The sequence below is a fragment of the Hyperoodon ampullatus genome (assembly GCF_949752795.1).
Source record: "Hyperoodon ampullatus genome assembly, chromosome: 12".
NCBI lineage: Eukaryota > Metazoa > Chordata > Mammalia > Artiodactyla > Ziphiidae > Hyperoodon > Hyperoodon ampullatus.
In genome coordinates, this window is record NC_136925.1 from 176,314 (window position 1) to 203,184 (window position 26,871).

Here is a 26,871-nt window from a genome sequence, read left to right on the forward strand (position 1 = left end):
AAGACGCACATGAAAAGCTGCTCTACATCACTAATTTTTAGAGAAATGCAAATCAAAACTACAATGAGGTATCACCTCACACCTGTTAGAATCGGCATCATCAGAAAATCTACAAACAACGAATTTTGGGGAGGGTGTGGACAAAAGGATCCCTCTTCCACTAGTGGTGGAAATGTAAATTGATACAGTCACGATGGAGAACAGTATGGAGTTTCCTTAAAAAAACTAGAAAGAGAATTACCATATGATCCAGCAATCCCACTTCTGGGCATATACCCAGAGAAAACCATAAATCAAAAAGGCACATTCACCACAATGCTCGTTTCAGCACTATTTACAATAGCCAGGTAATGGAAGCAACCTAAATACCCACAGACAGACGAATGGATAAAGATGTGGTACATATATAAAATGGAATATTACTCAGCCATAAGAAGGAATGAAACTGGGTCATTTGTAGAGACGTCGATGGATCTAGAGACTGTCATACAGAATGAAGTATGTCAGAAAGAGAAAAACAAATATTGTATATTAATGCATATTTGTGGAACCTAGAAAAATGGTACAGATGAACTGGTTTGCAGGGAAGAAATAGAGACACAGAGGTAGAGAACTCACGTATGGACACCAAGGGTGGGAAGCCATGGGGTGGTGGTGGCGGGATGAGTTGGGAGATTGGGATTGACCTGTATACATGTATATGCATAAAATACATAACTAATAATAACCTGCTGTATAAAAAAATAAATAAAATTAAATTTCAAAATTTTAAAAAATAAAATTTAAAAATAAAACAGAAAAACGTTCTTTCCTTCACACAGATGTATTTATATGAATGAATTATTTCCATGCTTATATGTATAAATACATAAAAGAGGAAAAAAATCTAACTTGAACCAAAAAAGAAAAAAAAAAACCTGAACCCACCAGTTATACAGAGGAAAAGCCTATCAGGGCACTTGCTCCAGCAGTAAACAATTCTGAAATTGGTCAGAGGTGGGGAATCATCTCCCATAGAGCCAGCAGCCCATTCCTACGCAAGGAGCGTCCTCATTGCAAGGCTGGGGGCCATGCCGAGGCATCTGTGAGTAACCGTGAGCTGAGCCCCAGGCCAGCTGCTGTTGAACTTTTCCCACCCTTCCCAGGTAAAACACCTGAATATGTACAAGGGATTGAAAGCCTAGAAGAAGGGCCGCGGAGCCACTCCAGCGACAGCACGCAGGCCAACTTGGTGCCGGCAGGCCAGCCAGGATGCTCCAGTCCCTGGGCGCTCTTCTGGAAGCTTTCCATTGCCCTGCCTGAGATACCCCTCCTGTCCCGGCCCCCACTGCTTTTTTCCTTCCTCAACTCTGTCCGGAGAGAAATTCCAGTGGAAGGTATGGTTGACACATCCTCTTCTTTACAGGTGGCAGCCTGGCAACTCCTGCAGAAAGTCCAGCAGAGACCCACTCACACCGGGCCACCCACAAAGCCGTTACCCCTCACTACCTCCCACCAGCACAACCCCGAGACTGCTGACGGGGCAGAGAATATGGAGTCAGGCACAGCTTCAGGGGCTATTGCTGCCTGCAGCGCTGTTTATATTGACCTCAACCCAGGCACACCTGGGGAGGGCCGGCCGGCAGGGTCAGGCTACCCACATCAGCTAATCCTCAGCTCTCAGGGAATCACATTGTTGAAAATGGTCCTCGCTAAGGCAGAATAGAAGCCAAGGAATAAAAGGACACAATGCCATTTGCAGCACCGTAGGTGTGTCTAGAAGTAATCACGTGACTTGTAGTAAGTCAGAAAGTGAAAGACACATATCATATCATATCTCTTATAGGTGTGACCGAAAAATGGATACCAGGGCAGATATTTCCACGAAGAAGGGCAATCACAGATTCATTTTACAAACTTATGGTTCACCAATGGAAAGGTGTGAGGATTGGTTTCATTATGATATTGGGGTTAACAGACATATACAAACACAGGTGACATATATAATCACCAAAGACCTATAGAATACCAAGAGAAGACTACTCAACATTCTGTCATAAGGTACATGGGAAAAGGATTCCAGGAAGAACTGACATATGTATATGTGTAAAAGAACCACATCTTCCACACCTACAACAAGCCAAACATTGTAATCAAATTTGCTGTAATAAAAAATAAAAAAATTAAATTAAAAACACGAACAAGAAGTAGTGAGACAAACTTGAGGGGCTTTCTCCTGGCACATTCCATTCTAAATTCCAATCTAGAACATGATTCCATTGAGGCTCTGTTGCCCCAGTAACCAGATTTGGTAAGGGAGAACTGCTGCCACCTTGTGGCCGTTTCACAAAACAGCAGCTTTAATCCCAGCGCTAATGGTCAGTTGATATTCAAAGTCATTGCAGGCCTGTAAATGACACCTGCCCTGAACACAAATCCTGGGTTCATATATCGACCAAAAAATTCAAAGGACATCCATATTTCAAAACGACAGTTTCAAAAGGCATATTTTACACACATTAGTGTTCTGCTTCTTTTTCTTTCTATCTTTTTTTGTTAAAAAACGGGAATGGCAAAAAGCATCCCTCAGAATGGGCGAAAATATTTGCAAACGAATCAATGGACAAAGGTTTAATCTCCAATATATATAAAGAGCTCATGCAGCTTAATATTAAAAAAACAAACAACCCAATACAAAAATGAGCAGAAGTTCTAAAGAGACGTTTCTTCAAAGAAGACACAGAGATGGCCAAGACGCACATGAAAAGCTGCTCAACATCACTAATTATTCGAGAAATGCAAATCAAAACTACAATGAGGTATCACCTCACACCTGTTAGAATCGGCATCATCAGAAAATGTACAAACAACGAATTCTGGGGAGGGTGTGGACAAAAGGATCCCTCTTCCACTAGTGGTGGAAATGTAAATTGATACAGTCACGATGGAGAACAGTATGGAGTTTCCTTAAAAAAACTAGAAAGAGAATTACCATATGATCCAGCAATCCCACTTCTGGGCATATACCCAGAGAAAACCATAAATCAAAAAGGCACATTCACCACAATGCTCATTTCAGCACTATTTACAATAGCCAGGTAATGGAAGCAACCTAAATACCCACAGACAGACGAATGGATAAAGATGTGGTACATATATAAAATGGAATATTACTCAGCCATAAGAAGGAATGAAACTGGGTCATTTGTAGAGACGTCGATGGATCTAGAGACTGTCATACAGAATGAAGTAGGTCAGAAAGAGAAAAACAAATATTGTATATTAATGCATATATGTGGAACCTAGAAAAACGGTACAGATGAACTGGTTTGCAGGGAAGAAATAGACACACAGAGGTAGAGAACACACGTATGGACACCAAGTGTGGGAAGCCATGGGGAGGTGGTGTTGGGATGAGTTGGGAGATTGGGATTGACCTGTATACATGTATATGCATAAAATACATAACTAATAATAACCTGCTGTATAAAAAAATAAATAAAATTAAATTTCAAAATTTTAAAAAATAAAATTTAAAAATAAAACAGAGAAAAGTTCTTCCCTTCACACAGATGTATTTATATGAATGAATTATTTCCATGCTTATATCTATAAATACATAAAAGAGGAATAAAATCTAACTTGAACCAAAAAAGAAAAAAAAAACCTGAACCCAACAGTTAGACAGAGGAAAACCCTATCAGGGCACTTGCTCCAGCGGTAAACAATTCTGAAATTGGTCAGAGGTGGGGAGTCATCTCCCATAGAGCCAGCAACCCACTCCTACGCAAGGAGCGTCCTCATTGCAAAGATGGGGGCCATGTCGAGGCATCTGTGAGTAACCATGAGCTGAGCCCCAGGCCAGCTGCTGTTGAACTTTTCCCACCCTTCCCAGGTAAAACACCTGAATATGTACAAGGGCTTGAAAGCCTAGAAGAAGGGCCGTGGAGCCACACCAGCGACAGCACGCAGGCCAACTTGGTGCCTGCAGGCCAGCCAGGATGGTCCTGGCCCTGGGCGCTCTTCTGGAAGCTTTCCATTGCCCTGCCTGAGATACCCCTCCTGTCCCGGCCCCCACTGCTTTTTTCCTTCCTCACCTCTGTCCGGAGAGAAATTCCAGCGGAAGGTATGGGTGACACATCCTCTTCTTTACAGGTGGCAGGCTGGCAACTCCTGCAGAAAGTCCAGCAGAGACCCACTCACACCGGGCCACCCACAAAACCGTGGCCCCTCACTCCCTCCCACCAGCACAGCCCCGAGACTGCTGACGGGGCAGAGAATATGGAGTCAGGCACAGCTTCAGGGGCTATTGCTGCCTGCAGTGCTGTTTATATTGACCTCAACAAAGGCACACATGGGGAGGGCCGGCCGGCAGGGTCAGGCTACCCAGGTCAGCTAATCCTCAGCCCTCAGGGAATCACATTGTTGAAAATGGACCTCGCTAAGGCAGAATAGAAGCCAAGGTATAAAAGGACACAATGCCATTTGCAGCACCGTAGGTGTGTCTAGAGGTAATCACGTGACTTGTAGTAAGTCAGAAAGTGAAAGACACATATCATATCATATCTCTTATAGGTGTGACCGAAAAATGGATACCAGGACAGATATTTCCACGCAGAAGGGCAATCACAGATTCATTCAACAAACTTATGGTTCACCAATGGAAAGGTGTGAGGATTGGTTTCATTATGGTATTGGGGTTAACAGACATATACAAACACAGGTGACATATAGAATCACCAAAGACCTACAGAATACCAAGAGAAGACTACTCAACATTCTGTCCTAAGGTACATGGGAAAAGGATCCCAGGAAGAACAGACATATGTATATGTGTAAAAGAACCACATCTTCCACACCTACAACAAGCCAAACATTGTAATCAAATTTGCTGTAATAAAAAATAAAAAATTAAATTAAAAACACGAACAAGAAGTAGTGAGACAAACTTGAGGGGCTTTCTCCTGGCACATTCCATTCTAAATTCCAATCTAGAACACGACTTCCATTGAGGCTCTGTTGCCCCAGTAACCAGATTTGGTAAGGGAGAACTGCTGCCACATTGTGGCCGTTTCACACAACAGCAGCTTTAATCCCAGCGCTAATGGTCAGTTGATATTCAAAATCATTGCAGGCCTGTAAATGACACCTGCCCTGAACACCAATCCTGGGGTCATATATCGACCAAAAAATTCAAAGGACGTCCATATTTCAAAACGACAGTTTCAAAAGGCATATTTTACACACATTAGTGTTCTGCTTCTTTTTCTTTCTTTCTTTTTTTGTTAAAAAAACGGGAATGGCAAAAGGTTTCCCTCAGAATGGGCGAAAATATTTGCAAACGAATCAATGGACAGAGGTTTAATCTCCAATATATATAAAGAGCTCATGCAGCTTAATATTAAAAAGCAAACAACCCAATACAAAAATGGGCAGAAGATCTAAAGAGACTTTTCTTCAAAGAAGACACAGAGATGGCCAAGACGCACATGAAAAGCTGCTCTACATCACTAATTATTAGAGAAATGCAAATCAAAACTACAATGAGGTATCACCTCACACCTGTTAGAATCGGCATCATCAGAAAATCTACAAACACCAAATTCTGGGGAGGGTGTGGACAAAAGGATCCCTCTTCCACTAGTGGTGGAAATGTAAATTGATACAGTCACGATGGAGAACAGTATGGAGTTTCCTTAAAAAAACCTAGAAATAGAATTACCATATGATCCAGCAATCCCACTTCTGGGCATATACCCAGAGAAAACCATAAATGAAAAAGGCACATTCACCACAATGCTCATTTCAGCACTATTTACAATAGCCAGGTAATGGAAGCAACCTAAATACCCAAAGACAGACGAATGGATAAAGATGTGGTACATATATAAAATGGAATATTACTCAGCCATAAGAAGGAACGAAACTGGGTCATTTGTAGAAACGTCGATGGATCTAGAGACTGTCATACAGAATGAAGTAAGTCAGAAAGAGAAAAACAAATATTGTATATTAATGTATATATGTGGAACCTAGAAAAATGGTACAGATGAACTGGTTTGCAGGGAAGAAATAGAGACACAGAGGTAGAGAACACACGTATGGACACCACGTGTGGGAAGCCATGGGGTGGTGGTGGTGGGATGAGTTGGGAGATTGGGATTGACCTGTATACATGTATATGCGTAAAATACATAACTAATAATAACCTGCTGTATAAAAAAATAAATAAAATTAAATTTCAAAATTTTTAAAAATAAAATTTTAAAATAAAACAGAAAAAAGTTCTTCCCTTCACACAGATGTATTTATATGAATGAATTATTTCCATGCTTATATCTATAAATACATAAAAGAGGAATAAAATCTAACTTGAACCAAAAAAGAAAAAAAAAACCTGAACCCACCAGTTAGACAGAGGAAAACCCTATCAGGGCACTTGCTCCAGCGGTAAACAATTCTGAAATTGGTCAGAGGTGGGGAATCATCTCCCATAGAGCCAGCAGCCCACTCCTACACAAGGAGCGTCCTCATTGCAAAGCTGGGGGCCATGCCGTGGCATCTGTGAGTAACCGTGAGCTGAGCCCCAGGCCAGCTGCTGTTGAACTTTTCCCACCCTTCCCAGGTAAAACACCTGAATATGTACAAGGGCTTGAAAGCCTAGAGGAAGGGTCATGGAGCCACACCAGCGACAGCACGCAGGCCAACTTGGTGCCTCCAGGCCAGCCAGGAAGGTCCTGGCCCTGGGCACTCTTCTGGAAGCTTTCCATTGCCCTGCCTGAGATACCCCTCCTGTCCCGGCCCCCACTGCTTTTTTCCTTCCTCACCTCTGTCCGGAGAGAAATTCCAGCGGAAGGTATGGGTGACACATCCTCTTCTTTACAGGTGGCAGCCTGGCAACTCCTGCAGAAAGTCCAGCAGAGACCCACTCACACCGGGCCACTCACAAAGCCGTGGCCCCTCACTGCCTCTCACCATCACAGCCCCGACACTGCTGACGGGGCAGAGAATATGGTGTCAGGCACAGCTGCAGGGGCTTTTGCTGCCTGGAGGGGTGTTTATATTGACCTCAACCCTGTGAGGTGCCTGCTCAGTTGAGCTCCATATCCTGGGATAGGTCTGACCATGAGAGCCCCAGGGGCTGCTGGGTACCTGCTCATGTGAGCTCCATATCCTGGGAGGGGCCTGACCACGAGAGCCCCGTGGGCTGCTGGGTGCCGGCCCAGGTGAGCTCCATATCCTGGGAGGGTGCCTGGCCATGAGAGCCCCGTGTGCTTGGAGTGGGGGCGTGTATGAGCGTCCTCTCTGTGCAGCCGGCACAGAGTTGCTTAGCAACTTTCCTGTGGGCAGTGCTGGGATGAAATGAGAACCAGGAGATGCCACAGACCCCCTGAACCCCTGTCCATCTAGAGTGATGAGGTCAGTAGGTGGGTGCTGGCCACTGTGCTGCATAAGAGAGGCCCCACAGGTACCTCTTGTGTCTTCCACCTGACACCATGGAGGCCTCCCCAGGACAGAGCAGACAGCCTGCCTGTGTCAGGTGGGAGCTCCTGGTGACCCTGCAGGAGACATGAGAGGGATGGACCAGGCAGGAGTGGGTGGGAGCCCAGGCAGAGCCATAGGGCTCAGGGCCAAGGGGGCCTTTCTGGGTATGAGCTGAGAGTGGACATGCAGGTGGTGAGTGTGATCCAGGAAATCTGCCCTGGTGATGTGAGGCTGCATCTGCTTCAGAGTGACAAGCCTTCTGTATGATCACAAAACAGGATAGTGAGACGGATCCTGTTAGAAGAAGGTAAGTGAATCCCCCCAAGAGGAGGCTCTGTGAGCTGGTCCCGGGAGGGGGACGAAGGGAACAGGCGTGGAACCTGCAGGGAGTGGGCAGTCCCCCTGGGCGGGCGGCGCGTGCAGACCCCACTCCGTGTCCCACATCTGTGCTTCCGGCTGCATTACTTGGCTTCTCAGAGCCTCAGCTTCCTGGTCTGGTCGTGGGGTGATGGTAGCATGGACTGACTAGCAATTTGCTCAGAACAGGGTAGGAAGGGGTCTAATGGAAATTCCATGGAACACCGTCAGTATAGGAATCGCAGGCACTGTTCCCCACAGGTCTTCCTTCAGGATCGGGAGAGCAGATCCCAGCAGACTCGCAGAAGAGCCTGGGGACGGGCTCCGTGTGGTGGGTCCCCCTGCTTCCTGAGTCTTGGAAGGAGCAGCTCCAGCGGGCAGTAGCAGCTTCATCCCACACCTGGGAGCATCCAGACCTCAAGGCCCAGCAGCCCCAGAGCCCTGTGTCTGGGCCCCCGGGAGGCAAACGGGACAGGCCGGCCTCCTCCTCGGCCCTCTTCCTGCCCAGAACATTCGGGGTCCAGGCCGTCATTAGGGAGAAGCAGGAATGGGGGTGTCCCATGTGGGAAGAGGACACGGAGAAGCTTGTGCACGTGGACGTCCACCCTGGGAATGTGGGTCGGTGGGACGCAGGCACCAGGAGGGGCAGACGGTGGGCCTGAGGAAGCAGGGCGGGGCTGGGGGTCCCGGCGGGGGGCGGCGGGTGCAAGCTTTGCCTGTGCCGGGCCTCAGACTCCACGGGGCTTCCCTCCCCTGGTCACTGGGGAGGAGGGTCTGAGCAGCGCTGGTGGAGGGACCCCTCGCGTCCCCAGGCCCTGGCAGCCTCAGCCCTTCAGGCTCTGGGTCGGGGAGCCTCAGGAGTGCAGGTCCAGCTGTGCCCACAGGGAGGCCTGGAGGGGTCGGGTGGGAAGCACTGGTGTGGTCTCACCTGTGCTTCCAAGCCAGTGTCCAGTGGGAGCTCTCACCTGGCATGTGGGTTTCAGGTCCACAGCTCAGATCACCTTCTAGCCGCTTGGTTTTCTAGACACAAAGTCCTAATATCTCCTACGTCCACTGCCTGTGAAAAGACACGTCTCACCTGGCACCAGGTGCTGCCCCTGGTCCCCCCTGACTGGACGCCCAGCAGCCAGTGTCACCGCATCACGACTGTCAGGGGGTGTCAGGCGTGGGGGGATGAGAGCACACGGTCCAGGCCCACGAGGGGCCGTGCCGTCCACGGAGCTGGCGCTGTGGCTGTAGGTGTTCCCTGCCCCCACCCCACGGGCAGAGACCACCGTCCCCTTACAGACTGTTACCAAGTGAAGTCATGTGGAGCCTGCTCGGGCCCCAGCCTGGCGAGGGGTTCTGCCTCAGCGGGGAAGGTTTCCTTTTTCCACGTGGGTTCAAGTAGGCAAATAACAAAACCAGAGCTGAGACCAACAGAGCACAGGCTCTATTCAGTGACCAAAGAATGGAGAAGTGGGAACTAAGTTCACAGATCAACTTCTCGCCCTCCTGGAGAGAGTGGTTTAATTTTAAAGAGTAAAGACAAAGGGAGGAGGAGTGAGACTAGTGATGGGATGAAGAGGCCTTCCAGGGAAGGGGCGGGGCTTTTCCCAAGGGGGTGGGGCACCACCTCCTTTGACCCGTTTCTGGTCCTTCATGTCCAGTCATGGCCACCGGTGGGTATGTCACTTAATATGCTGATATAGTAAATTCAACCTGTGATGACACTCAGGGTCTGTTGGAGGTCAGATTTTTTGCCATCTTGGTCCCAGCTGGTTCCATCTGTTTGTTTGTACCTTCCTTTCTTATCTCTGGACCCCTTAACATAAATACTTAGGTGAACTCCTGCTGAAGTTGGGGGATGGAGGACAGCCCTGTGAAAGGTGAGTCCACGGGCTTTGAGCAAGGCCTGGAGCAGCTCTGACAACAAGAGGAGGCTTAGACGGGCGGTCAGTCTGACGCCCGCACTGGAGCCTGTGGTTGGCATGCAGAGGTGGTCAGCTGGGGCACGCGTCGGGGAAGGTTCTCAGTGTTTACACAGAAGATGCGAACGTGGGTCCAGATGCAGAGATGCCTGCAGACGCCGCTACAGAAACCCCTGATTCTTTCCTGAGAAAACTGGGTGGTCATTCAGGCAACAGGGCAAACTGCTTGCTCTGGAGGCCCTTGTGGGGAAGTGGGGGCCTAGCAACAGGGGCTCAGCCTGCATAACCCCAGAAGCCCTCCCAGAACAGCTCCAGAACCGCTTCTGGAATGGCAAGCAGAAGTGGGTCTTCCACCTACTAGACGTGGAGGAGACGGCTGGGGTCTGCAGGGCCGCCCTCACTTTCAGGGACTGGCTAGAGGCTCACAGGACTCGGCACATGCTTGTGGCTTGTGTGCTCACAGCTGAGATGGGTCACAGCACACAGTAGGGATGCCCGGGAGGGAGGGCCCCTGCTCCAGTCACCTCATGACCCTCCATGCCCCCTCCTTCCCTCGAGGGTCTCTAGGGTGTCTCTTCCCCCAGCGACGAAGGGCAGAACCACGACAGTCACCCGCACCCCCGTGCCCCCAGGGAAGTTCATTAGAGGCTTGGCACCGGCTGGGGGCTGGTCACGTCGTGTGCTCTGCCTTCACCCTCCAAAATGCCGGTGCCCAGAAGGGGAGCCGGGGTTCAGCATGAGCCACATGGTTTGTTCAACAGCACAGGCGCAGGGGGCTGCCCCTAACGGGAGGAGGGAGGGTTTAGATCAGGCCCGGGAGCTGCTCACCAGCTGCATTAGCTTCCCGGGGCAGCTGTGCCGAACGACCACAAACGGAGGCGCAGAGCAACAGAAACCTGTCCTCTCTCAGTCCTGGAGACCAGACGTCTGAGGTCAAGGTGTCCCAGGGCTGCGCTCCCTCCAGAGGCTCTAGGGGAGGATCCTGCTTGCCTCTTCCAGCTTCTGTGGGCTCCAGGCATCCCTGGGCTTGTGGCCGCATCCCTCCCATCTCTACCTCCGTCTTCCTGTGGTGTCTCCTGTGTGTCTGTGTCTCTCCACTTGTCTCTTAGAAGGACACTGTCACTGATTCAGGGCCACCCGGATCCCGGATGATGTCATCTCCAGATCCGCAACTAATTATACCTGCAGAGACCGTACTTCTAAATACATTCTCAGATTCTGGGGGGAATGACGTGGACATAACTCCTTGGGGGACCCCCCCATTCAACCCACTATAGCAGCCAGTTCCCAGATGCCAGCCGACCTTCCTCAGGACAGCATCAGGCTGGGGATGTTCTGTGTTTCCTCACGGAGTTGTCTCTTGTTTCCTGTGGTAACAGTGAGGTTGGGTGGGGGGTGCTGCCGGCTGACCTCCCGGTCATTCCAGGGACCATGCTGACGTGTCCTTCCCGGGAGGGTGCGAGCACGGCCAGGGCCCCCTGGGAATACTCCACACTGACCGCTCGGTGGTCAGACACCTGCATGGCTGGACCGGTCCCCACACCTCTGCAGCTTCTACCACGTCCACAGCCTGGTGGACTCTGTGCGGGCCTCTGACCAGGAGGTGTGGACCGGCAGGCTCGATGTGAGCCCTCCTGCCTGCCACATGGCCTCCAGCCCACCACAGGCCCTCCAGTCCTGCCATGGACACCCCCATCCCATGAACCCCCAAGAGGCCTTCTGGGAGGGGTGAGAACTTGGCCATGAAGAAGGCAAGGCAGGCCCTAACTGCAGCAGGTGAAGGCAAGGACTGGGGGTGCTTGACTATTTGTCCCCCAAAGACCCAGGATGTGGGCTCTGACTTGATGGGTCCACCTCCACCTGGGCTCACCTGGGGGGTCTCTGCAGGGAAAGTGCATCCTTGGATGATTTTCCAAATCTCCCCACCACCAGCGTCACCCTCTGGGCCCCCCTGGACCCATTAATAGTCTTTAAATAGCATCTCTCATACATCAGGCCTGCGTGGGAGATTTTAATATCGTGTGGGAGTCCAGTGCCCAGTGCCCACATGTCCTGTGTGTCTTGGGAGGGGAGGGAGCCTCGCTCTCACATTCCTGCCCCAGTGCACCTGGGGTCGGGGGCAGCAGACTCAGGCTCTGCTCTGGCAGAAGCTCCCTTTCTCTTAACAGGTCTTCCCCCACTCCTGTTATCCTCACTGGAGGCTCAGGAGGCCACAGCATCGGGGCACCTCCAGCACCAGGACCCCACCCTAGGGAATTTCTCAAGGGCAGGGACCAGGCCTGGGGGCTGAGGGGAGGAGGGAGCCGGCCTCTTCAGGATCCCCGGGGCTAGGATGCCTCCTACGCAGGAGGGCCTTGGACTCAGCTTAACTACCACCCGGGGTCTCCTACCCCGCCCCTGGTAGAGTGGCCCTTCTGATTCCAGGGCCCCAAGATCCTCCCCACTGACTTCTGACCCCAACTGCAGAGTTGGGGACCCAGAGACTCCTTCCCCGCCTTCTTTTTTCTTGGAGGCTCCCAGAATGCCCTGAAGCTGTTATACCCAGGGTTTATTATGGTGAAGGATGCAAGTTAAAATCAGCGAGGACAGGGGGGACGAGCAGGGTCCAGCCTCCTCGGCTGTGGCAGCCCAGGGAAGCCCACCTGAGCCCTGAAGTGTAGGGTTTACTGGGGTCTGTCATGTCAATGTGGGGACCGCCATGTTGCCTGACCTTGGCCTCCAGCCCCCAGGGGACACAGGAAGCCCCACCGTGTATCACGCCATCAGCAGAGACCAGCCTGGAGCGAGGCCCACGGAGCACAGACACTCCCGTCAGACTCAAGGTGACATCCTAGAGCCAGGACAGAGGCCCGGCCTCTCTGTGGGCAGGTGAACCCACACCACCAGGGCCCTGGTGCAGTGCCCATTCTATGTGGTCAGTGTGGGTGCACGCGGGTCAGCCAGTGTCTATGTCTCTCAGCCTGTGACCACAGACCACACTGTCCTGCTCTGCTCACAAGAACGAGGCCAATGGAGGGACAACGGGGGTGGAAACAAAGCCGGGTCCTGGTCAGGCTGGGTGAGAAAGCATCCAAGGAGCGAGAACCCGGCTGCCCTTGCCTGGTGAGCCGAGAGCTGATGTCCACCCTGTGGTCAACCCCTCTCCCCACATCCCGAGGTAGAGCTGCCTTTCCTGCACCCTGGGGCAGGGTCATGCCTGTGTATACAGCAGGATGCACAGCAGTGCACGCAGCAGGCCTGATGCCTGCCCTTGTCATGTACTTGGGGGCTTGGTGAGGGTGAAACATCCCGACAGGACGTGGGCCGACCCCGGGGAGGATGTAGGGGGTGAAGCGTTTGGGAGCCTCTGGAGGGGATCCTCACCTGTCTGCACAGGTGGACTGAGGACACCAACCAGGGTGGGCAGGCGGGGAGCCCAGTCCTGGGTCAGCCCTGAGGCTGGATGAGGGGCGTGGAGCTGGGCGTGATGGCGGTGGGGACGAGGGGCTGATCACAGGGCAGTGCGGAGTGGGACCGTCCGAGGCAGCGGGGAAGGTGAAGACTGTGCCCGATGGGAGGACGGAGAGACCAGCAGGCGGCGCTGTAGGCGCGGGTAGCAGGGCTGCTCCCCGCAGGTCAGTGCCAGAGCCCTGCACCGTTGGAAACCTGGCAGTGTCCAGACAGAACCCCAGAGGATGGGGGCCGGATGGGCAGGAATAGTTTGGAAAAGTCACCTTATCTCCACATATCCTGGGGGAGGGGTTCCCCGCTCCCACCTCTTTCCTTACAGTCTCCCCACCTGGAGAAGTCAGCACACTCAACAGCCGGTCGTGCACGACTGGAAATTTGTCCTGGAGGATGAAGGGGAAGGGGGGAAAGGAATGAAAAACAAGCTCTGCGTGCTTGGACAGCACATGCCACTCTAATTTCCCATCAGGAAGAGGAATTTCCCAAAGGCTCAGGCCGCCCCTGTAACCAGAATGGGGCTTGAAGCAATCCTGCCACCTTGTGGCCGGTTTCAGAAACAAGTTGAAGACAGTTGCTCAGGGGCACTGCAATCCACCACGCTTGCAGTGTTGTAAATGACAACTATTGTGGTAAAATGGCTTGGGGTAAGTAACGGAAAAGGACTTGAAAACAAGGCAGGATTGCAGGAACTGGATTGCAAGAGGTAGATTGGACTCGCCATTAAAGCATATGAAAGCTGCTCAACATTGCCTATGATTCAGTTGGCCAAAAAGGGCGTACAGGTGTAAATCCATACGCCCTTGTGCCAACCAAACATGTGGGAAATACAAATCAACACTACAAAGATGTATCATTTTGCCCCAGTCAGAATGGCCACCCTCACAAAGTGTAAAAACAAGAAATGGAGGAGAGGACGTGGAGGAAAGGGAGCCCTGCTACGCTGATGGCGGGAATGTCAATTGCTAACAGCCACGCTGGAGAAGGGTATGATGTTTCCTAAAAATTCTAAAAACTAGAGCTACAGGGACTTCCTGGTGGTGCAGAGGTTAAGAATCCAACTGCCAAGGCAGAGGACAAGGGTTCGAGCCCTGGTCCAGAAAGATAACACATGCTGTGGAGCAACTGAGTCTGTGTGCCACAACTACTGAGCCTGTGCTCTACAGTCTGTGAGCCACAACTACGGAGCCCATGTGCCACAACTACTGAAACCTGATGCCTAGAGCCCAGGCTCCAAAAGAAGACAAGACACTGCAATGAGAAGACCACGCACTTCAACGAAGAGTAGCCCCAACTTTCTGCAACCAGAGAAACCCCACGTGCAATAACAATGACACAACACAGGGAAAAAAGATTAATTAATTAATTAAAAAACAATAGAGCTACAGAGCATACGGCACTTCCACTCCTGGGTGTATATCTTGGGATAACCATAAATCGATAGGACACAGACACTTCAAATATTAGTGCAGCACTTTTGCAGGAGCCTCGATTTGAAAACAATATAAATATCCTTGGAAGGAAAAAATGGATAAAGAAGATATGGTACTTATGTACAACAGAATAGTACTCAGCCATGAAATTAATGAAATAAGGCCAGTTGCAGCAAATCAGGTAGACTTAGGTACAATCATTCTAAGTGACCTAAGTCAGACAGAAAAAGAGACTTTTCATAAGATATCAGTTATAGGTGGGATATCAAAATTGTGACACATGAACTAAATGACAAAAGAGACACAGAATGACACATTTAGAAAACACAATTTTGAGAGGGGGGAAGATGGCGGAAGACTAAGACGCAGAGATCACCTTCCTCCCCGCAGATACATCAGAAATATATCTACACGTGGAACAACCCCTACAGAACACCCACTGAACGCTGGCAGAAGACCTCACACCTCCCAAAAGGCAAGAAACTCCCCATGTACCTGGGTGGGGCAAAAGAAAAAACAATAAACAGAGACAAAAGGATAGGGACGGGACCTGCACCAGTGGGAGGGAGCCGTGAAGGAGAAAAGGTTTCCACACACTAGGAGCCCCTTCGCGGGCAGAGCCGACGGGTGGTGGAGGGGAGAAGCTTCGGAGCCGCAGAGGAGACCGCAGCCACAGGGCTGCAGAGGGCAAAGCGGAGAGATTCCCGCACAGAGGGTCGGTGACCTCAAGCACACACCAGCCCGAGAGGATTGTCTGCTCACCCACTGGGGTGGGCGGGGCTGGGAGCTGAGGCTCGGGCTTCGGTCGGAGCGCAGGGAGAGGACTGGGGCTGGCGGCGAGAACTCAGCCTGAAGGGGGCTAATGTGCCACAGCTTGCCGGGAGGGAGTCCGGGAAAACTCTGGAGCTGCCGAAGAGGCAAGAGACTTTTTCTTCCCTCTTTGTTTCCTGGTGCGCGAGGAGAGGGGATTCAGAGCACCGCCTAAAGGAGCTCCAGAGACGGGTGAGAGCCACGGCTAATAGCGCGGAACCAGAGACGGGCATGAGATGCTAAGGCTTCTGCAGCTGCCGCCAAGAGGCCTGTGTGCGAGCACAGGTCACTATCCACACCTCCCCTCCCAGTAGCCTGTGCAGCCCGCCACTGCCAGGGTCCCGGGATCCACGGGAATCTTCCCTGAGAGAACGCACGGCGCACCTCAGGCTGGTGCAACATCCCGCCAGCCTCTGCCACCACAGGCTCACCCCGTATCCGTACCCCTCCCTCCCCGCCGGCCTGAGTGAGCCAGAGCCCCCAAATCAGCTGCTCCTTTAACCCCGTCCTGTCTGAGCGAAGAACAGACGCCCTCAGGTGACCTACATGCAGAGGAGGGGCCAAATCCAAAGCTGAGCCCCGGGAGCTGTGCGAACAAAGAAGAGAACGGGGAATCTCTCCCAGCAGCCTCAGGAGCAGTGGATTAAATCTCCACAATCAACTTGATGTACCCGGCATCTGTGGAATACCTGAATAGACAACCAGTCATCCCAAATTGAGGAGGTGGACTTCGGGAGCAAAGATATATATTTTTTCCCCTTTTCCGCTTTTGTGAGTATGTATGTGTATGCTTCTGTGTGTTATTTTGTCTGTATAGCTTTGTTTTCACCATTAGTCCTAGGGTTCTGTCTGTCCATTTTTTTTCTTTTTTTACTTTTTTATATTTTTTTCTTGATAATTTTTTTATTTTCATAACTTTATTTTATTTTACTTTATTTCTTATTTTATTTTATCTTCTTTCTTTCTTTCTTTCTATTTATTCTCCCATTTATTCTGAACCTGTGGATGAAACCCTCTTGGTGCTCAGGTGACGCATCAGTGCTGTGCCTCTGAGGTGGGAGAGCCAACTTCAGGACACTGGTCCAAAAGAGACCTCCGAGCTCCATGTAATATCAAATGGTGAAAATCTCCCAAAGATCCCCATCTCAACATGAACACCCAGCTTCACTCAACGACCAGCAAGCTACAGTGCTGGACACCCTATGCCAAACAACTAGGAAGACTGGAACACAACCCAACCCATTAGCAGAGAGGCTGCCTAAAATCATAAGGCCACAGACACCCCAAAACACACCACCAGAAGTTGAACTGCCCACCAGAAAGACAAAATCCAGCCTCATCCACCAGAAAACAGGTACTAGTGCCCTCCACCAGGAAGCCTACACAACCCACTGAACCAACCTTAGTCACTGGAGGCAGACACCAAAAACAACGGGAACTATGAACCAGCAGCCTGCAAAAAGGAGACCCCAAACACAGTAAGTTAAGCAAAATGAGAAGACAGAAAAACACACAGCAGATGAAGGAGCAACGTAAAAACCCACCAGACCTAACAAATGAAGAGGAAATAGGGAGTCTACCTGGAAAAGAATTCAGAATAATGATAGTAAAGATGATACAAAATCTTGGAAATAGAATAGAGAAAATACAAGAAACATTTAACAAGGACCTAGAAGAACTAAACAGCAAACAAACAATGATGAACAACACAATAACTGAAATTAAAAATTCTCTACAAGGGATCAATAGCAGAATAACTGATGCAGAAGAATGGATGGTGACCTGGAAGATAAAATAGTGGATATAACTACTGCAGAGCAGAATAAAGAAAAAAGAATGTAAAGAACTGAGGACAGTCTCAGAGACTTCTGGGACAACACTAAACATATCAACATCCGAATTATAGGGGTTCCAGAAGAAAAAGACAAAAAGAAAGGGACTGAGAAAATATTTGAAGAAATTATAATTGAAAACTTCCCTAACATGGGAAAGGAAACAGTTAAGCAAGTCCAGGAAGCACAGAGAGTCCCATACAGGATAAATCCAAAGAGAAACACGTCAAGACGCATATTAATCAAACTATCAAAAATTAAATACAGGGCTTCCCTGGTGGCGCAGTGGTTTAGAGTCCGCCTGCCGATGGAGGGGACATGGGTTCGTGCCCCAGTCCGGGAAGATCCCACATGCCGCAGAGAGGCTGGGCCTGTGAGCCATGACCGCTGAGCCTGCACATCTGGAGCCTGCACGTGCGGAGCCTGTGCTCCACAACGGGAGAAGCCACAACAGTGAGAGGCCCACGTACCACAAAAAAAAAATTAAATACAAAGAAAACATATTAAAAGCAGCAAGGGAAAAACAGCAAATAACACACAAGGGAATTCCCATAAGGTTAAGAGCTGATCTTTCAGCAGAAACTCTGCAAGCCAGAAGGCAGTGGCAGGACATATTTAAGCTTATGAAGGAGAAAAAGCTACAAACAAGACTACTCTACCCAGCAAAGATCTCATTCAGATTTGATAGAGAAATTAAAACCTTTACAGACAAGCAAAAGCTAAGAAAATTCAGCACCAGCAAACCAGCTTTACAACAAATGCTAAAGGAACTTCTCTAGGCAGGAAACACAAGAGAAGGAAAAGACCTACAATAACAAACCCAAATCAATTAAGAAAATGGGAATAGGAACATACATATTGATAATTATGACAATGGAGTCACGACGACCCAAAACCTATGGGATGCAGCAAAAGCAGTTCTAAGAGGGAAGTTTATAGCAATACAATCCTACCTTAAGAAACAAGAAACATCTAAAATAAACAATCTAAACTTACATGTATAGCAATTAGAGAAAGAAGAACAAAAAACCCCCAAAGTTAGCAGAAGGAAAGAAATCATAAAGTTCACATCAGAAATAAATGAAAAAAGAAATGAGGGAATTGATAGCAAAGATGAATAAAACTAAAAGCTGGTTCTTTGTGAAGATAAACAAATTTGAAAAACCATTAGCCAGACTCATCAAGAAAAAAAGGGAGAAGACTCAAATCAATAGAATTAGAAATGAAAAAGGAGAAGAAACAACTGACACTGCAGAAATACAAAGGATCATGAGAGATTTCTACAAGCAACTCTAGGCCAGTAAAATGGACAACGTGGAAGAAACGGACAAATTCTTAGTAATGCACAACTTTCTGAGACTGAACCAGGAAGAAATAGAAAATATGAACAGCCCAATCACAAGCACTGAAATTGAAACTGTGATTAAAAATCTCCCAACAACCAAAACACCAGGACCATATGGCTTCACATACGAATTCTATCAAACATTTAGAGAAGTGCTAACACCTATCCTTCTCAAACTTTTCCAAAATATAGCAGAGGGAGGAACACTCCCAAACTCATTCTACGAGGCCACAATCACCCTGATACCAAAACCAGACAAAGATGTCACAAAGAAAGAAAACTACAGGCCAATATCACTGATGAACATAGATGCAAAAATCCTCAACAGAATACTAGCAAATAGAATCCAACAGCACATTAAAAGGACCATACACCATGATCAAGTGGGCTTTATCCCAGGAATGCAAGGATTCTTCAATATATGCAAATCAATCAATGTAATACACCATATTAGCAAATTGAAGGAGAAAAACAATATGATCATCTCAATCGATGCAGAGACAGCTTCCAACAAAATTCAACACCATTTATGATAAAAACTCTGCAGAAAGTAGGCATAGAGGGAACTTTCCTCAACATAATAAAGGCTATATATGACAAACCCACAGCCAACATTGTCCTCAATGGTGAAAAACTGAATCCATTTCCACTAAGATCAGGAACAAGACAAGGTTGCCCACTCTCACCACTATTATTCAACATAGTTTTGGAAGTTTTAGCCACAGCAATCAGAGAAGAAAAAGAAATAAAAGGAATCCAAATCAGAAAAGAAGAAGTAAAGCTGTCACTGTTTGCAGATGACATGAGAATTGCATATGACATGACATACATAGAGAATCCTAAAGATGCTTCCAGAAAACTACTAGAGCTAATCAATGAATTTGGTAAAGTATCAGGATACAAAATTAATGCACAGAAATCTCTCGCATTCTTATACACTAATGATGAAAAATCTGAAAGTGAAATCAAGAAAACACTCCCATTTACCATTGCAACAAAAAGAATAAAATATCTAGGAATAAACTACCTAAGGAGACAAAAGTCCTGTATGCAGAAAATTATGACACTGATGAAACAAATTAAAGATGATACAAATAGATGGAGAGATATATGATGTCCTTGGATTGGAAGAATCAATATTGTGAAAATGACTCTACTACTCAAAGCAATCTACAGATTCAGTGCAGTCCCTGTCAGACTATGACTGGCATTTTTCACAGAACTAGAACAACAAATTTCACAATTTGTATGGAAACACAAAAGACACCGAATAGCCAAAGCAATCTTGAGAAAGAAAAATGGAGCTGTAGGAATCAGGTGCCCTGACTTCAGATTATACTACAAAGCTACAGTAATCAAGAGAGTATTGTACTGGCACAAAAACATAAATATAGATCAATGGAACCGGAGAGAAAGCCCAGAGATAACCCCTGGCACATATGGTCACCTTATCTTTGATAAAGGAGGCAAGGATATACAGTAGAGAAAAGACAACCTCTTCAATAAGTGGTGCTGGGAAAACTGGACAGGTACAAGTAAAAGTATGAAATTAGAGCACTCCCTAACACCATACACAAAAATAAACTCAAAATGGATTAAAGACCTAAATGTAAAGCCAGAAACTATCAAACTCTTAGAGGAAAACATAGGCAGAACACTCTATGACATCAATCACAACAAGATCCTTTTGGACCCACCTCCTAGAGAAATGGAAATAAAGGCAAAAATAAACAAATGGGACCTAATGAAACTTCAAAGCTTTTGCACAGCAAAGGAAACCATAAACAAGATGAAAAGACAACCCTCAGAATGGGAGGAAATATTTGCAAATGAAGCAACTGACAGAGGATTAATCTCCAAAATTTACAGGCAGCTCATGCAGCTCAATATCAAAAAAACAAACAACCCAATCCAGAAATGGGCAGAAGACCTAAATAGACATTTCTCCAAAGAAGATATACAGATTGCCAACAAACACATGAAAGAATGCTCAACATCATTAATCATTAGAGAAATGCAAATCAAAACTACAATGAGGTATCATCTCACACCAGTCAGAATGGCCATCATCAGAAAATCTACAAACTATAAAAGCTGGAGAGGGTGTGGAGAAAAGGGAACCCTCTTGCACTGTTGTTGGGAATATAAATTGATACAGCCACTATGGAGAACAGTATGGAGGTTCCTTAAAAAACTAAAAATAGAACTAGTATATGACCCAGTAATCCCTCTACTGGGCATATACCCTGAGAAAGCCATAATTCAAAAAGAGTCATGTACCAAAATGTTCATTGCATCTCTATTTACAATAGCCAGGACATAGAAGCAACCTAAGTGTTCATTGACAAATGAATGGATAAAGAAGATGTGGCACATATATACAATGGAATATTACTCAGCCATAAAACGAAATGAAATTGAGTTATTTGTAGTGAGGTGCATGGACCTAGAGTCTGTCATATAGAGTGAAGTAAGTCAGAAAGAGAAAAGCAAATACTGTATGCTAGCACATATACACAGAATCTAAAAAAAAAAAAAAAGAAAGAAAGAAAAAGGTAATGAAGAACCTAGGGGCAAGATGAGAATAAAGACATAGACCTACTAGAGAATGGACTTGAGGATATGGCGAAGGGGAAGGCTGAGCTGGGACAAAGTGAGAGAGTGGCATGGACATATATACACTACCAAACGTAAAATAGATAGTTAGTGGGAAGCAGCCGCATAGCACAGGGAGATCAGCTGGGTGCTTTGTGACCACCTAGAAGGGTGAGATAGGGAGAGTGGGAGGGAGGGAGATGCAAGAGGGAAGAGATATGGGGACAGATGTATATGTATAAGTGATTCACTTTGTTATAAAGCAGAAACTAACATACCATTGTAAAGCAATTATACTCCAATAAAGATGTTTAAAAAAGAAAGAAATTTAGCACTTTGTAGAATTTATTTAATTTGTAGATGTTTTAGAGGTTTTTATAATCTGATTCATTTATATCAACCTCCAAATAAGTAAAAAATTATAGTTAGATTTTTTTTATCCTTTCATGGTTTCTTAAATAGTAAATATTTCTTTTTTTAGTCCTTTTCAGACTATTTATTCCAAATACATTGCAGAGTAATCCAGAATTTTTAAAACCTGGATTAATTTCAGGCATCCCATAATGCATGTAATGTTTCCAGTTTCATATTTCTAATGGCTCTTGAATATACCCATAGATGTCAGTAATATTATATATTTTCAATGCTCCTTTCTCCTCTCCCCATTGATATTGAGCCTGTACTTAATATCTGTTGACTTAAATATATTCACATGTAAGCTATGTGATTGTAAATGCATATGTTATTAGTATTTTAATACATTGTTTATTTTTCAAGTATAATTGACCTACAGCATGACATTAGTTTCTGGTACACAGCATAGTGATTTGATATTTCTGTACATTTCAAAATGATCATCATGATAGCTCTAGTTATGATATGTCACCATACTAAGATATTACATAGTTATTGACTATATCTCCTACACTGTACACTTCATACTCATGAATTATTTATTTTGCAACTAGAAGTTTGTACCTCTTAATCTCCATCACCTATTTCTCTCAAGCCCCCACTTCTCCCTTTTGGCAACCATCTGTTTGTTCTCTGAATCTATAACTCTGATTCTGTTTAGTTATGTTTGTTCATTTGTTTTGTGTTTTTTAATTTCACATATAAGTTAAATCATACAGGATTTTTCTTTGTCTGATTTATTTCACTTAGAATTATACCCTCTAGGTCCATCCATGTTGTCACAAATGGCAAGATTTCATTCTTTTTTATGGCTGAGTAACATCCCATTGTATATATATACCACATATTCTATATCTATTCATGTATTCATGAGCACTTAGGTTGCTTCCATATGTTGGCTATTTACAAATAGCCAAGCTATTTACAAATAATGCTGCAATGAACATAGGGGTGCATATATCTTTCCAAATTCATGTTTTCGTTTTCTTTGGAAAAATACCCAAGAGTGGAATTGCTGGATCATAAGGTAATTCTATTCTTAATTTATTGAGGAATCTCCGTATTGTTTTCCACAGTAGCTGCACTGATTTACATTCCCACCAGCAATGCATGAGGATTTCCTTTTCTCCATATCCTTGCCAACATTTGTTGCGTTTTTGATAATAGCCATTATGACAGGTGTGAAGTGATATCTTATTGTGGTTTTGCTATTCATTCTTCTGATGATTGGTGATGAATCAAGTGATCATATTTACCTTAAAAGGAAAAACTCTAAAAAGGAAAGAAAAGAAAAAAATTCTCATTGTGTGCTAGGTTCTACTCAATTCTCTTTTCACTTTAATTTATACCTTTTCCCTTCAGGTAAGCTGCCTGTTTTTTTAAAGAAACATCAATGTACGTTCTTATGTGTTATTCCTTAAGCAGACATAGAGAAGTATCAAATTCATTATGCTCTCAGTGAATGCAGACTTCTTGTCAAAGAAGATTTCTGAAGATGGAACAAAATAATTTCAGTTTAAATCCCAGGGACTTAGGGATTTCAATCAGGTATTTTCATATTCCAAAAAATGGTAAAAAACTTTTATGGCTTAAATTACTATTCTTCTCTGAGAAAAGTTCTGAATGTAATATAAATGCTGTTATAGCATGATCTTCCTTTTTGATGAGATTTTCTGGCCTGTGTGGAGTAGCTGGCAGATAGCTATTACCAGAAAAATGCCACATCTGGTTTGCTGAGATTTGTTTGTATTCAAACATATTGAATAAAACTTAGTGAAACTACTTTAAATTGAAGTACATATTAACAAAAAAGAAAAGGTCTGATTATTTAGTTATCTAGCAAAAGCACCTACCTGTTGGTGCCCAGAAGCCTTAAAATTGAAATTGAAACATAACATTATTTTTAGTGACTCTGCTGGAACTCTACAGTGAATGGTGTTTCAGTATGTAGCATGGAGACCGTGAGACTCAAGGGGTGGGGCCTGGATTCACCTGCCAATTGTCTCCACACTTAACTTCTCTGAGTCTTACCTCTCTTCCTATTAAAATAATGAGCATACTATTCTCATGAAATTGTAGGGAACATCAAATAAGGCAGCGAATGAGAAAGCACCAGTGTGATGTAGCTTAATAAACTGGTACAAATCTACATCTAATATAGACATTAACTTGTTCTACTTTTCTGATTAAAGAGCACTCCCTGCTTTCCCCCTTCCCCCTGATCAAAGTGTCTTGCTCTTTCTGTGTCCTTTTATAAACTGTTTTCAGTCAGGATTCTTTTTGCAAATTCTAGCTAGCTTAAGCAGACAAGGAATGTATTAAAAGATATTAGATAATTCACAGAATCTGGGAAGGTCAGAAAATCAGGTTTGGAAGATAAGTCTGACTGCTCCGAGAGGCCCTAAGTGACCACCACTGTGGTGTTTTGGGACCACCTAGAGGGGTGGGATAGGGAGGGTGGGAGGGAGAGGCAAGAGGGAGGAGATATGGGGATATATGTATATGTATAGCTGATTCACTTTGTTATAAAGCAGAAACTAACACAGCATTGTAAAGCAATTATACTCCAATAAAGATGTTAAAAAAACTGGATTAGATTCACACATCACATAATGCAGTTAATGTTTCTGTAACATTATGGAAACATTACCCCTGGGTAAGCCTGAGGGAGGCCAGAGTGACAAGAGTCCAAGGATGCTGCCCCTGGGGCTCTTGCCACTGTGGCCTCCCTCAGGCTTACCCAGAATGGAGCCCACAAAGGTTGAATGATTGCATCTGATTGACAGTCTTTGCACCATAGCTGTGAGAGAAACTGGAAAGATGAGGTTCTGACTTCTATCTTGCAAAACAGGAGACAAAAGGAGGGAAATTCCACAAACATAAAAAGAAACGAAATTGAGTTATTTGTAGTGAGGTGGATGGACCTAGAGTCTGTCATACAGAGTGAAGTAAGTCAGAAAGAGAAAAACAAATACCGTATGCTAACACATAGATATGGAATCTAAGAAAAAAAAAGTCATGAAGAACCTAGGGGTAATAGGGGAATAAAGACACAGACTTACTAGAGAATGGACTTGAGGATATGGGGAGGGGGAAGGGTAAGCTGTGACAAAGTGAGAGAGTGGCATGGACATATATACACTACCAAATGTAAGGTAGATAGCTAGTGGGAAGCAGCCGCATAGCACAGGGAGATCAGCTGGGTGTTTTGTGACCACCTAGAGGGGTGGGATAGGGAGGGTGGGAGGGAGGGAGATACAAGAGGGAAGAGATATGGGAACATATGTGTATGTATAACTGACTCACTTTGTTATAAAGCAGAAACTAACACACCATTGTAAAGCAATTATACTCCAATAAAGGTGTTAAAAAAGAAAAAAAAAAAGAAAGCCATTGAAGGGTTCTGCTCGGCAAATAAGCGTGACTATTCCAGGCTGATCTCTGTTTTTTATGATCCCCATCAAGCTGATCAAATAGTGTTTACACATGAGTTTCTGAAAACAGAGGAAGCTAAAGAAGTTCACCTAATTGCAGAAATTTTAGCGCCAATAACAAACCAATCAGTGATTCTTTCAGTTGTCCCCATCTTTATTTCTCACTCTCTCTGGGTTCGTGCATGTGTGTGAGAGTATTATACAATACTATAGAACTGTATTATGCCTATAGCATATAAGCTCCTTGATCAATCAATTGGTTAAACAGTTATTGAATTTCAGAGTATATGCAAGGAATAAAAAATATAATTATGAACAAGATCTGTGCCTTTCCTTCTTGGAACTCACATTCTAATTAGAAAGTCTATTATGTAAACTACTAATTATAGGCAACATGAGAAGAGTTTTAACAGGGAAGATTCAAGGCACAGTGCACATATGTAACGTTTAGAGATACAAGGTTTTGTTTGTTTGTTTTTTGCCGTACGCAGGCCTCTCACTGTTGTGTTCTCTCCCGTTGTGGAGCGCAGGCTCAGCGGCCATGGCTCACGGGCCTAGCCGCTCCGCGGCCTGTGGGATCCTCCTGGACTGGGGCATGAACCCGTGTCCCCTGCATCGGCAGGCAGACTCTCAACCACTGTGCCACCAGGGAAGCCCTAGAGGTACAAATTTTAACACCTGTAATAGGAAACTCAAGATTAAAGGTATTGCCCCATAATACCTATATTACAAGTATATTGGTAACCTATTTTGTCAAACAGTTGACTGAAGATATGTCAGTAGACTGTTATGTGTCACTGATAAGTTCAGACTTTACTGTGTGCTTTCAATTTTTATTCATATTAAAGTCTTTAAATATCTCATTGCCTTCAAATAACTGTTTAAAGCTTCATTGTTATTCAGACAATCACTGTAAAATGAAATGTTAGATCATAAAATGTCCTTGAAAACAGAAGCTTTCTACTATGATACTGATATTTCTTTTCTTGCCTTATTAGAGTCTTTAGTTTATACTTCTTATGTGTACTCACTTAACAACCAGCCTTAAATTCAGTAATCGCATTTTCCCCTAATCTTTGATTAGAACAATTATAGTAATTGAAAATAAAGGAGTAATTTCGTGAAGAGATTCATAAAATTTCACAATTTGTATGGAAACTCAAAAGACCCAGAATAGCCAAAGCATTCTTGAGAATTAAAAATGGAGCTGGAGGAATCAGGCTCCCTGACTTCGGACTATACTACAAAGCTACAGTAATCAAGACAGTATGGTACTGGCACAAAAACAGAAACATAGATCAATGGAACAGAATAGAAAGCCCAGAGATAAACTCACGCACATATGGTCACCTTATCTTTGATAAAGGAGGCAGGAATGTACAGTGGAGAAAGGACAGCCTCTTCAATAAGTGGTGCTGGGAAAACTGGACAGGGACATGTAAAAGTATGAGATTAGATCACTCCCTAACACCATACACAAAAATAAGCTCAAAATGGATTAAAGACCTAAATGTAAGGCCAGAAACTATCAAACTCTTAGAGGAAAACATAGGCAGAACACTCTACGACATCAATCACAGCAAGATCCTTTTGGACCCACCTCCTAGATAAATGGAAATAAAGACAAAAATAAACACATGGGACCTAATGCAACTCAAAAGCTTTTGCACAGCAAAGGAAACCATAAACAAGACCAAAAGACAACCCTCAGAATGGGAGAAAATATTTGCAAATGAAGTAACTGACAAAGGAGTAATCTCCAAAATTTATAAGCAGCTCATGCAGCTCAATATCAAAAAAACAAACAACCCAATCCAAAAATGGGCAGAAGAC